Raw genomic sequence first — 12,811 nt, forward strand, 5'->3', positions numbered from 1 at the left:
AAAGCAGCTTCTTATCAACTTTATTCCACTCCCCGCCCTTTTCCAGGCATTCTTCCGGCCATCAAATAACCCTGAATATGTTTTTCCCACTTTTTCCTAACCATGCTATCCGCAGACACCAGAGATTGACTGCGGATCCAACATGGGGACCGTTTTCAAAAATATGATGCAGCTCACATTTTCCACCATCCAATAAGAGGACGCGTACGATGTCATGCCGGCACCTGATTGGCCCAGATGTGTCCACGGTCTCTGAATGAGAAAATGAGTCCACTGACAGGACCCTATTATCACAAACATTGTTTGGACCTACTCTTTGGCCATTTAAAAAGAACTACTGGAAGGATTTACACCAAATTTACAAAAGCATGCTTCCAGGACCAAGTCCCCACTCCTAGCGCAAATTTGGTGAATATCAGTCCAGCGGTTTGGGCTGTAAGCACAAGCAACATTTTTTTTCCATTGATTCTATGAGGATTTCCACACATTTTGGGATCCCCCTCCTCACAGTACTTTGAGATTGTATACCCGGGGGTGTTAAATTAGGGGATTCACTTTTGTGACATCTATGATGGAATCCACAAAAGATCTGACAGTCGCCAGTGAAATACTGATTTATCTCATCATCCTTGACTTTCATACCATCTTCAGCACAAGCGACCAATGCATTTTGCTCCAGATGTCTAAAAACCACATGGGCCTGATGGTAAATATTTTTAACTGGGCACAGCAGAAGCACTGGTCAAAGGAGATCTCAACCTGAGAGTGCACAAGGATTAAGTTTCCCTTCTCAATGCTATATTAATAGCTAGTGAACTCCAGTTAGCCAATCTGCAAGCACCACCCAACAGTTCATCCAAATGTGGACATGTGGGATTTGTAATGACTAGCCAATTGTTTAGATTGGTCGATCTTACTGGCTCTGCCCCAAGGACGCCAGGAGAGCTCCAACTAATGATGACTGAAGCCAAGATAAACATTGAAATGCAACTTTTCTCCAGCTGTCCCCTACTTCAGCACATATCTGCAATCAGGTTGCTGAAAATATCACCATGTATTTGTTGGTTCTCTTTGACTCAGTCTATCTTTCTCTTCACATGCAAAAACAAACACACTCACCCATGTTGATGAACTCTTCAATTGGCAAACAGAAGAAAATGTTTTTTTAACCCTAAAGCAGTGTAGAATATTGCATTAACAAGGAAGTGAAAGGGAATGATGCAATGGAAAACTGGTAAGCATTTGATGAGATAAAGAACTAGCAAATGCTTCATGTCCCTATTATGTCACTTTAAGAGTTAACATATAACTTACATTGTTGCTTATATGGTATTGGGTAGCTCAAACATTTTGTAGTAGCATCCAATTTGATTGGGAGTACTGGCAGGTTGGGTGCAGTCATTGCTCAAGACAAGAGAGCATCGTAGGGAAAAACATTTAGCCTCATTAGAAATAGAACCCAAGTAAGATTCTAAATGGATCCAGGTTTCCTTCCATGATGCTTCTGCCTATTTCTTTGAAGAGGAGTGAACACTGCTGCAGGAACGGCAGAAGGAACTTTACAGAAATGTGATGAAGGAAATTCACTAAGCCTTGATCTCATCTGGTCTCCTTATTGCAGTTCATTACAAGCTAAAGAAAAAGCACACAGCCCCATGGACAACCAGATCCTCAACAGCCGGCACATGATTAATCTTTTCCTCTGTGATATGTTGGCCCACAGTATGACCTATTGATAATGGCAATTTAGAAGAAGTAAAGGAATTAAAGTTTTTGGAAGTTCTGTTTACAAACACAAAAAGTAAAGCTGTCACAATAAATAGCATTATGAAAACTATAACACCAGTTATTGCTAATAAACATGGTTTTACTAACATCAATGGTGGCTTTAGGCTGAACTGACTCATAATTGCTTTCAAACAAAAATTGTTGACACTTCTATTCGGTAGTGAATCCATTACCAATCACATAAAATCCACATACCAAGAATAATAAGTTCATTTTTTGCCAACTGTTAATTCACACTAAAATTAAGATTTGTCTCCCTTCCATACAATACCTCCAAATATTATCAGTCTTTAAAATGTCTAGATCATGCACCAATCTTTTCTGCTTTTTTATATGCAGACCTTCCAATTTCGTATAGATACTGACGAGAGTCTGAGAGTTTCACTTGCTCACTCCCGTCTTCATATTCAGCAAACTGTAACATTTCTTGTAAGGTATTTCCTAGGTTCTGAAATCTCTATATTGGCAAAAAATTTAAATGAAATAACATGAACGGTCTTCACATCTATTAGGGAACTCAAGCACATTTGTCTTAGGTTTAAAAAAATTAATATATTGTGAATATATTCTTACATGAATTATTTCCCAGATAAATATTCCAAGTTACTTTACAAGTCCCATTCACAAGCCTTTTGTTTCAGCTGTTAAACAATGTCTGCTTTCTTTGTGTCGTTTCAAACTATTTTTAATTCCAGCAAACCGGTGTAATGTCTTATTGTTCTTCTTTAAAATACTCTGTTAATAACACTCATAAGTGAATCCTCAGAAGATTTAAGTATATTCAGATACAATAATCACTGTTGAATCATGACCGTTGTATAGCTCAAGACAAGACCTAGGGTCAAACATATGCTTTTCTATGGGATACACAAAGGGAGGCTCAATGCCCCTCGCCAAATCTAACCCTCTAATCCGTCTAGCCAATTGTAATTATTGACATGTGAGTTTATGTGATGTGAAGCCATTATTTTATATCACATTACTATGGTTTAGTAGTTATTATCAATATGTGATAATATGTGTATGTATAGTGTATGTATAGTGTTTAATTATCTCATTCTTTATATGATATATATTTGTTTCCTTTTATCTTTTTAATATTTTCTCTTTTTAATGGTGAAATGATTATTTTTGAGTTTTAACACACTAATACAAAATATAGCTTATTCAAGCAAAAGTATGAAACACACCTATAGCTGAGCCTCTTCAAATCTCTATTGTAAGAGAAAGCAATGGTCATCTCAGTATAGGTACTTATTCGAATGCAGTCCTACCCAATTATGTTATACCCTTACAACATGATGGGCACCCTGGCAACTGTCTTCCTGCTGCTGATGCAAAACTCATTTTCGCTCTTCCTTTGCACTGTTTCCCCCAGTTCCAGTTTGTATGCCTCTTCTACCTACAGACGTATCTCCTGGAAATGTGATTTGACCTGAATTGTCTCCTTTTCCTATGTGTACCACTCCCCATGCCTCAAAGTGCTATAATGCAATTTGGTGAATTGCAAAACTTAAAAATAGATACATACATAACTAAATCTCTCGATGAAACACGGAAGCCTATAAATAGACACAATGTAGGATTTTGTGATTGTGAGAACAGTTTGTCGAGTCATATAGACGAGCGAGTGCCTGTGTCAGATTGGCTATTCAGGATGTGGATAATCATGTTAGCGCTTGAGTTGATACAGATGTTTGATGTCACAATCTTTTTTTATTGTGTGCTATGGTTAATTATTATATCCTCTCACACAAATTAAACAAATACATATTTTAAATAATGTCATCAATTATAGAAATTACAATATTACATTAAACTAACTATCCTTTGTGATAAATTGTAATACAATGCATAGATATAATCCAAAATTAATTGATTGGCATTGCAAAATGTTAGGTTACTTCAGTTAATGTTTAGATGGTCCTGTTGGTTCCAGGGCCATTAATGATGCCATAATATTGTCCAAAGGGCATCTCAAGATTAGAAATAATTCAAAAAATTCCAAAATGTATAGATTGCCTTTAAGTAATTATTTCTATTGATATTGAGTAGATTATTTAGATTCTGAAGCCATTAATTTTGCCATGATGGTGTCCCAAAGACATCTCCATGCATTTGCTAATTAATCTTCCAGAGATGCAATTGCACCAGAACATTTGTGATGGAATATAACCAGAATTATATGTGAAGTTCTCCAACGTTCATTCACAGTATTCTATGAGGCTAGGGAATTGAGTGAGAAGGTGTTGTGTACTTTCTAACACAGTGTTGTATTTACAAAGACAACATGTACTCATCACTCTGGTTAGACCCTGCCTTGCCCCCATTACCAATTTTGACAGAAGTATGTTGAAATGCAGTGACATGAGAAATCTATGTACAATGTCAGAATCTATAAACATGTTTTTTTCACTTCAAGATCTCATCTCAGAGTTGCTGTCCATAAACAATGCATGTGCAGATGGGCTTTGGAGTGGATGCTGAAACAAGAGGGAAAGATTTACTTGGAATGTAAAAAAGTCAAGAGATATATTGTCAAGGAATCAATTTTTCAGGTATTTTTAATTTGCTTCCTTACCCTTCTGTATTCTCTTCACACTCCTTGTCCTCTAATACACGTACTTATTTGGCAGAAGGGGGGAAAGGAATTATACCGCTGTAAGTGACTACAGTATTTTCCATTTACCTATGTTGGGGAAACACATCATCATTGAAATGAGGTATTTGTCTGCAGGAATCCAACAAGTGAAGCACTTCCTGTTTGAAATTTGGGGTGTGATGCCTTATCTGGTTGCCTGGATTTACAGGACCTTCACACATGGATGTTTAAGCATTAATATCAATATATGTTGACCTGTTTGTACCCACCTTTAGAAAATGGGCTTGCCTTCAAGTACTCAAAGATTCAGGAACGGTGAAGAGGTGAGTGTAGTAGTCTAGCTCCACCTGCCTGCTGAGCGAATGCAGAACGTTGGTATGTGTGAAGTCAGTCATGTGCGTTTAGAGAGTTCTAGTGTGTCAGTTAATGCAGATGGGAGATATGATTGATCCGGTGTGTGTAACTATGGAGTGTTCTTCCATTCCTTTCTTACCTGTGACCACTGCTGAATAAAGACTCCTTTTGGAATACCTATGTCTATTGCCTAGGTCCTGTAGGGAAATCATAGAAAAGTATGCAAAGAAAGAAAAGTGCCAGTTTAAGAATAAACATGCAAACCACATCCTGTGCACAGCATTTAAAAAATGACACGTGAGAGGAACTGTATGAGCTATTAGCCCAACTATAACAAGAGCATATGTCCAAGGTAAAAGATAGGCACAAAAAGCAATCGTTTGAGTTACCTGGAAGAATCCAGCAATCTTTCGTTAAATGGAAAAACGTTCCAATATGCGATGAAAAGCACATCATTTCATAGCAGAGGTCTGCTGGTGTTTTTGTTTTTATTACCTTACAGGATAAATAATAAGAATTATAAGACCTTCAGATACCCAAAGATAAGAATGTTCTACTTTACTTTAATAGATTTGTAATGCACAGGCCATGTACACAGAGGCTTTAGGGTGCAAACAAGATACAACAGAACAGAGACCGTAAAAACTCTGCAAAAGTGTGCAGGAAACAGGAGTTGATAGAAGGTTTATCATTAAGATATTAAAATGTTGCCCTGTTTAAAGTGACAATTGCAATGAAGAAATGAACTGTAGAGGTTGATTTTGGAAATGAAACTAAGCTAGGCATGAACTGCCAAATGGTATTCCTTCTCCTAACACATTGCAACACAGCAACAGGAAGGGGGATGGCTGAGTTTCCCATGAGAAAAGCGTGAACACTGAATTTTATTTATTTATTTATTTATTTAGGCATTTACATGAGCATGCCAAGCTCTGAGGGCATCAGGGGGCTTTTTACAGGAAGTCAGGAGAATAGTGAAGGGGAGAAGACACAGAGGGGGAAAGAGTCTTAGTTGAAGAGGTGGATTTTGAGCTTTTTCCTGAAGCTGCCGTAAGCTAGTTCTTCACAGAGGTGGCCGAGGAGCTTGTTCCAGAGTGAAGGGGAATGGGCAGGGAAGCTGCTCCCTCCCCCGCTTTTGCATTAGAATCTGGGGGTGAAGAGCAGTGTTTGTAGGCCACGCATTGAGGCCTTGTTGAAGTATGTCTTGAGATTTGTGTTCCCTGGTACGAGGGTTGAAGCTCAATTATAAAAGTTTATGACTTTGCCTGCAGTACGTCCTCAGCCAAGCCTTGCAATACAAGCAAATGCCCCCCATTTACAACTTCAATCTGTGTCTGAACTTGGGCTAAAATCCTTAAATATACACTGGATTCACCCTGAACAGTTTTCCCCACTCAAATAATCAGATGTTTCAATCAGCCAGGCTTATCCTGAAAGAAACCATTCATACCTTTGAAGACTGGATGTCTGAAAACGGGATAGTCAGATGCTGCAATCCCTCAAGATACGTGACTGGGTCATAAAAAGCCCTTGCCAGCAGCCAAACGACAAAGACCTTGCACCATGACAACAGCATTCACAGGAGTCATAAATGCCCCCACTCTGAGCTGAGAGGAATGTATACCATATGTACTGTTACCAGGGAGATTAACTGGAGATGCCATGCTATATTTTGGAAATAAGAGAAAAAGCCTTTTGAATTTTACATTTGGAAACATATTCTCACAACCTTTGTACGAACGCTCCTAGAGAGTTCAGGGTCAACAGCTTTATCTTGGCGTAAATACAGGCCAAATACAGAAAGAGGGAAACCAGACTGTGTACTGAAGCTGGCCCCATCTTGATGACTAATGCCAATCTGTTACCACAGAGGGAGAAGTGAACCAGTCCTTAAGAGGGTGCCCAACTGTCTGTGAGGCAGCCAAAAATAAATTCCTTTGTAAGTATAATATTAAGGGGAAATAATCCTGAACAGAGGGATACTCCAAAGGGGAATATTTTAAACCCCGGCTCCTGTCCTTTGTAAGTACTGATGGTATGGGTCTACATTAATTGACTATGTATCCTGAGAACTTAGGGAATATTTCAGAAGTGTATGTGCTTCTGAAATTATAGATTTGAGAGAATAGGGCATATGGTGCTTATACTGGGCGATCCCACGTGTCCTCCTCTGTGTAATGATAAAGCCCAGAAAAAGTATTCTGGCAAAAGAGCCTCTCGCTGTGTGCAAATAAGGCAATTAAAGTAATTTCCTGGTTCCATCACAAAGCAGAGTTCTGTTAATGGCACTAAACTATACACGAGAAAGGGGAAGTTGTGTTTAACTGTTACCCATTGTCATGCCTTTAAATTGTGCATTCAAAATGAGAAATGTACACTTTTGCATGTTAATGCAATAGGAGCACCATTGAAGGGAATCTAGTGAACAGGCATGTTAAACAGAAAATGTTCTCTTTACAAGTGATTTACAAACAGCAATGTCAAGAAGACATTATTTCAATTGAGTTTTCTAGAATGTGGTTTAAAATTCGAACATGTTCATTAAGTAAGGTGGAGGGATCCATTTTCAGTAATGGGGAAGTATAAAGACTTAGATAAACTTAGATAGGCATGAATATTCTGATTCAATTATGATTTAACAAATGAAAGCTTAGGGTAAACCAAATGTATAGATGGTAACATGTTTGTTTACAAATGTTTATTCAATTAACTGTAGCATAAAAAAATTGATGCAGTCAGTATATTGATGATTCTTCATTGAAGTTGGAATTTTATAGATGCATAATTTGTGTATATGTAAACCAATTCAATTATTGATATTTGTTTGATAAATAGAGCTTCTATGGAACCCTGCATGTTTCTTGTTCTGAAAGGGGAGTAAGGCTGTAGGGAATCAATATTGTTAAATTGGGGTCCCAGGTTAATCAAAAAGAATGTTATTAAATGCATGAAAATTGTGCACGCCTAATTTTGGTTGTGAAGGTAATTTCGCTGAACTTGATGTCACCCGATGAAAACATCCTATAGCCCTGAACTGCTTCTTTCATTACCTACTAAAAAGGATACTTCAGTGAGCACTACATCATATGTTTCGCAGGAAATCAACAAACCAATGGCACACCAACCATTTCTGGTTCTGGCACATATGGAGGTATGTTAGTGCTACCTTGTGGCCAAAACAATGCTACAAAGAGGAGAGATAAGGAGATAAGGAAAGGGATGTGAGAAGCAGAAAATGTTGTTGGCATGGCAACGGCAATGCTTGTGGCATGTATTGGCTGCATCACAAATTGTATTTTATTGTTTGTGTCTTGTTGTCAGCATTACTCAGTAAGGGTACAAGTAAAAAAAAAAAAAAAGAAAATTGCATAGCGATGCAATTAATAGGGTCTGAGTCATAGCCACAGTCTCTCGTCCTAATCCCTTGTCCTCCTCTCTTATCCTAGACCCGGTCCATAGTTTGATTTTTTTGTCTTAGTCACAGTCTCTCTCATCTCTCATCCTAGTCCAGCACTCTGGTAGTTTGTCCTAATCCCTTGCCATAGTCACTCATCCTAATCCTTGGTCCAGTCCTAGTCCCTCATTCCAGTACCTTGTCCTAGTAATAGCTAGTGTTTTCCACCATATAAATCAACACGGTACTTCATGTTTTCCTCTGCCATAATCTATCAGACTAGGCACAAATAAACATAAGACAATAGAAGAGTTCACTTTCAGTAAAGTCACAGTTTTATTCATAGTGCTAGTCCTAGCCATAATCCTAGTCCTGGCCCTCATCATTCCTAGTCTTCATCACAGTTCTATTGCTTGTCCTCAGCACAGTCTGAGCACTAGGCCTTGTCACAGTCTTAGTCATCTTCACAGCCTTAGTCCTCATCACATTCCAGACCTTGTCAGAAGACTGCTCACAGTCCTAATCATAGCCCTAACCCAAATCACAGTCTTAGTCATAGACCAAGTCTTCATCATAGTCCCACTCATAGTGTCACTCCTCATCACAGTGCTGTCCTTGTCACATTTCTAATTACAGTCACAGTCATTGTCACAGTTCAGGTCCTTGTCACACGTTGAGTCCTCTTCTCAGTGTTAGTCCTATTTCTTATGTTAGTTCTAGTCACAGTCCTAGTCCTCACTGCAGTCTGAGCCATCCTCAAAGTCCTATTCACAGTCTTAGTCTATAACTCTAAGTCAATCTAAGTCAAAGTCAAAGTCCGTCTCTGTCATAGTCAGTTTCTTAATCATTCCCTTCTCACTCACTGTATCCTCTGCCTCTCTCTTTATATCTCTATGTCTCTCTTGCTTGCTCGCTGACTCTTCAATGTTTTCTGTCTTCCTCCCTACTCTTTCATCCTCTCTCTCTCTCTCTCTCTCTCTCTCTCTCTCTCTCTCTCTCTTTCTCTCTCTCTCCCTCTCTCTTTTTCGCTTGCTCTCTTTCCCTCCTTCTCAGTGTGGAGTGTGGGGCTGGTCATGTTGGAAATGGTAAAAGAGATTGTAAATAAAGGCTGCCTGAAGTGCTTGCAAGAGGGCCGAATGCTGAATGCAAACAATGTGATGTAAAGTTTCATTGAGGTATACTGAAACAACCACCCCCTAAGCCTGTCTATGGACCTGTGTGGTGTTTCTACAGTTCACAATTTATGGCCTTTGTTCGGTGGAGGGTTTCAGACATGCACAGAAGGTTATTTCAGTTATTAAGCATGAATCATGAAGGCAATCACTTAGTAGATCAGTTTCTTCATTTGCCTGTGGGGTAAAAGGAAAGGCATGAGTGCATCTATTTTGTTTTATTTTTTATTTTAACTTTTTTTTAATTTGTGATTTGGTTTCAAAATGTAAATCTTACACAAAGGATTAGAATACACAACAAACAAATTGTGGGGTACATTTACCCACCCAGCAGAATTCCCCTCCATCACCAATCTGCACTTCAGCAGTTACCAGCAAAATGGCTGCACCGTCACTGTTAAGCACTATTGAAAAATGGTATCTGCACCCATCTATTACTGCGCCACAGACTGTCGACATACAATTTCATATCTTTTCTTAATATATTTATTGATTGCTCATATGGATGACACGTGTTTCGGCACCCTACGTGTGCCTTTTTCAAATCTGGGCTTTAACAAACTTTCAATATGCTGAAAACATAAAGATCAATAATATGTCAAAAAAACCATTTAACATATGTTTTTACATTGTGATTAGAACAAATCATTGTGCATTCATAATGGAGACAAACAACATACCATCATAATGCCCAGTTGTGGTGGCCAAACATAAGGAAGTGTTGTGGAGGATGGAGGAAAGGAAAGTAAACGTCATGATGGAACATGGAGAGGGAAAAACAAAATAAATGGGCTTGTGGTTAGATTTAAATTCATCTAAGAGTTAAATCAAAAATTGTAAATGTAATTCCCCTCCAGACAGGGCTTACCTGTCGTCTGGGTGCAAAACATTCACTGATATCGTGTTTGCCGAAAGAGTCCCATCAGACTCACAAGCGCTCCTAGCACTTGGAAAAAAATGAAAACAAAACATAGCATCAGGTTTACGGGTTTCTCCTACTCTCTTAATTCAGTGTGCAACAACAATTCCTTCCTAGTGCAACCTATAATCTGCTCCTGGTTGCCTGTCTGCTTTTTTTGAAGAAATGTATATATCCTTAAAGTGTTAGGCATTGGCAAAGCACATCATTGACTGTAACATGTACACTGAATTTAAAGGCGTGTCTATTAATAACACACGTTTGTAGTGTTGCGCATTAGGTGTTAGGCATTGGTAAAAAACATCATTAACTGTAACATCTACACTGAATTTAAGGCCGTATCTATTAATAACATACGTTTGTAGTGTTGCGCGTTGGTATACGATACTCGTATTTGTTAAAAGTCGGTGAAATGCGTTAGCAAAACGAAAACGGGGCGGCATGTCAAAGCCTGCCAGTTTCGAGTGGCCCGTCATTTAGGTGGGCTTAAACTTAGTCTCAGGGTTTACCTTAAAAATCAGGTTTTCCGCTTAAAGCGTCGGATTCGAAATGCGAGCCCCCTAGTGCAGGCGTGTATATAAGGTTGCCTGGGCAACTTGAAAAGTCCTTTCTCAGTTTCCTGTATGACTGCCGGCCATATTTTGGGAAAGATACCTTGTCTCGAATCTAAAATGCGTTGTATTAACAATTCCACTCGTAGTTATAAACGAATGGAGTGTCTCAAAACGTGTATTGGATTTCATTTTTCCTATGGTAAATTGCTGAGTGCATAGAACTACATCATTTGGTTTTCTGTTTTGAAATCCCGAAATTTCCGCTTAAAGCGTCGGATTCGAAATGCGAGCCCCCTAGTGCAGGCGTGTATATAAGGTTGCCTGGGCAACTTGAAAAGTCCTTTCTCAGTTTCCTGTATAACTGCCGGCCATATTTTGGGAAAGATACCTTGTCTCGAATCTAAAATGCGTTGTATTAACAATTCCACTCGTAGTTATAAACGAATGGAGTGTCTCAAAACGTGTATTGTATTTCATTTTTCCTATGGTAAATTGCCGAGTGCATAGAACTAAATCATTTGGTTTTCTGTTTTGAAATCCCGGGGACAAGGCCCCGTATGTTTGGGAAATCATGCTCCAAGGGCTCTATGGGAAATGGAGTTTCCCACCATGTTGACGTGCGAAGCCTAATTTTGCCTTGTTTAATGTGGTCTTTCTGACCCTAGTGCTAGGTTTGTCATTTGTCTGTATTTGTGCGCAAGAACAATGGTTTTCTAGTGTCTCCTGGGAATCATGTTGTTGAGAATCACAGCGCTATACAGTTACCATCCTTATCTATTAGTTGAAGCACTATTAATCACATCATTGTATACCTTGCAAATACAATAGCATAGGATATCTATAAAATCTCAAGCCTGAGATCTATTGGGGCACGTTGTAATCTCATTATTTTGCATGGTATGCATCAATTATATACCATTATGGGCCTGATAGGCATTCACACTGACATCTATATCTTGCTGTCAATTCACCATTTTTTATAAAAAATTAGACATTTCATTGTCTGTGTTTGAACCAGTTTCTATGCATCTAAAATGATTTATGAGCTTGGCTTCCTCCTGACGTAATCGCAACTCTTGGTTTCCCCCTCGTTGTCCCAGGGTCACCTTCTTTAGTCCAATAAATTGAATATTGCTTTTATTTTCCATTTGGTGATGTTTCTGCCAATGCTCTGATAATGGTAGATTACTATTTTGGCTCCCGATGGCTGCTAAATGTTCACGAATCCTAGTGCAGAGTTCTCGAATAGTACTACCTATGTACATTTTCCCACAAGTACATATAATGGCATAAATCACGTTCTTAGTACGACAATTAATCTGTTCTTTAATTTGTATCTGGATTCCATTAGTGTTTTTGAAAAAGTCTGTGCTGGTAACCACATGTTAACACATTGAGCACGTGCCACATTTCCTGAAACCTTGTCTGGATTCTTGAAGCCAGATACCTGGTGTTTTCGGTGATATCGTCGGGTAGTAATGAGGGTCTGAGACTTCTTTTCAAGGTTTTGCTCTTCTATAAACTAGCGATGGGTAGTCCTGTATCAGTGTTCCAATATGCGGATCTAGTTTCAACAACTCCCAATGTCTTTTAAGAATCTTCTTGATCACATAATTGTTGGCACAGTAAGTTGTAATAAAATGAACTTTATTCTCTAGTGTTGGTTTGTCTCGTTGGCTCAGTGTTATTGACCGAGGGGTTTGTTGTGCTTTATGATAAGCTGATTGTATACCTTTCCTGGTATAGCCTCTTTCTTCAAATCGGGTAGATAAAATATCACATTCTTGCTTGAAGTTGCTTTGATCATGACAATTCCTTCTTGCCCTGATATATTCCCCTTTGGGGATGTTCCGAATGACCGGTTCATAATGGCAACTGGTGGCATGTAATGTGGAATTAACTTCCGTACTTTTACGGTACGTTTTAGTTTCGAGGTGATCTCTTGATACATAAATTGTGAAATCTAAAAACTTTATCTCCATATTGTTACATTCTCCCAGGAATTCAATCCCCAGATCGTTATTGTTA

At 38.7% G+C, this 12,811-nt stretch overlaps 1 long non-coding RNA gene across 1 annotated transcript in view; it reads left to right on the plus strand.

Annotated features, from left to right (window-relative positions):
* LOC138566382 (uncharacterized) overlaps positions 1-12,811 on the plus strand; it is a 33,885-nt gene that overhangs the window by 8,617 nt on the left and 12,457 nt on the right. The window contains exon 2 of the long non-coding RNA XR_011301925.1: positions 4,211-4,346. This is a non-coding gene — a long non-coding RNA (uncharacterized lncRNA). The remainder of the gene's footprint in view (positions 1-4,210; positions 4,347-12,811) is intronic.

Source organism: Ambystoma mexicanum, chromosome 2p (genome assembly GCF_040938575.1).
Source record: "Ambystoma mexicanum isolate Mex_15411 chromosome 2p, UKY_AmexF1_1, whole genome shotgun sequence".
Taxonomy (NCBI): Eukaryota; Metazoa; Chordata; class Amphibia; order Caudata; family Ambystomatidae; genus Ambystoma; species Ambystoma mexicanum.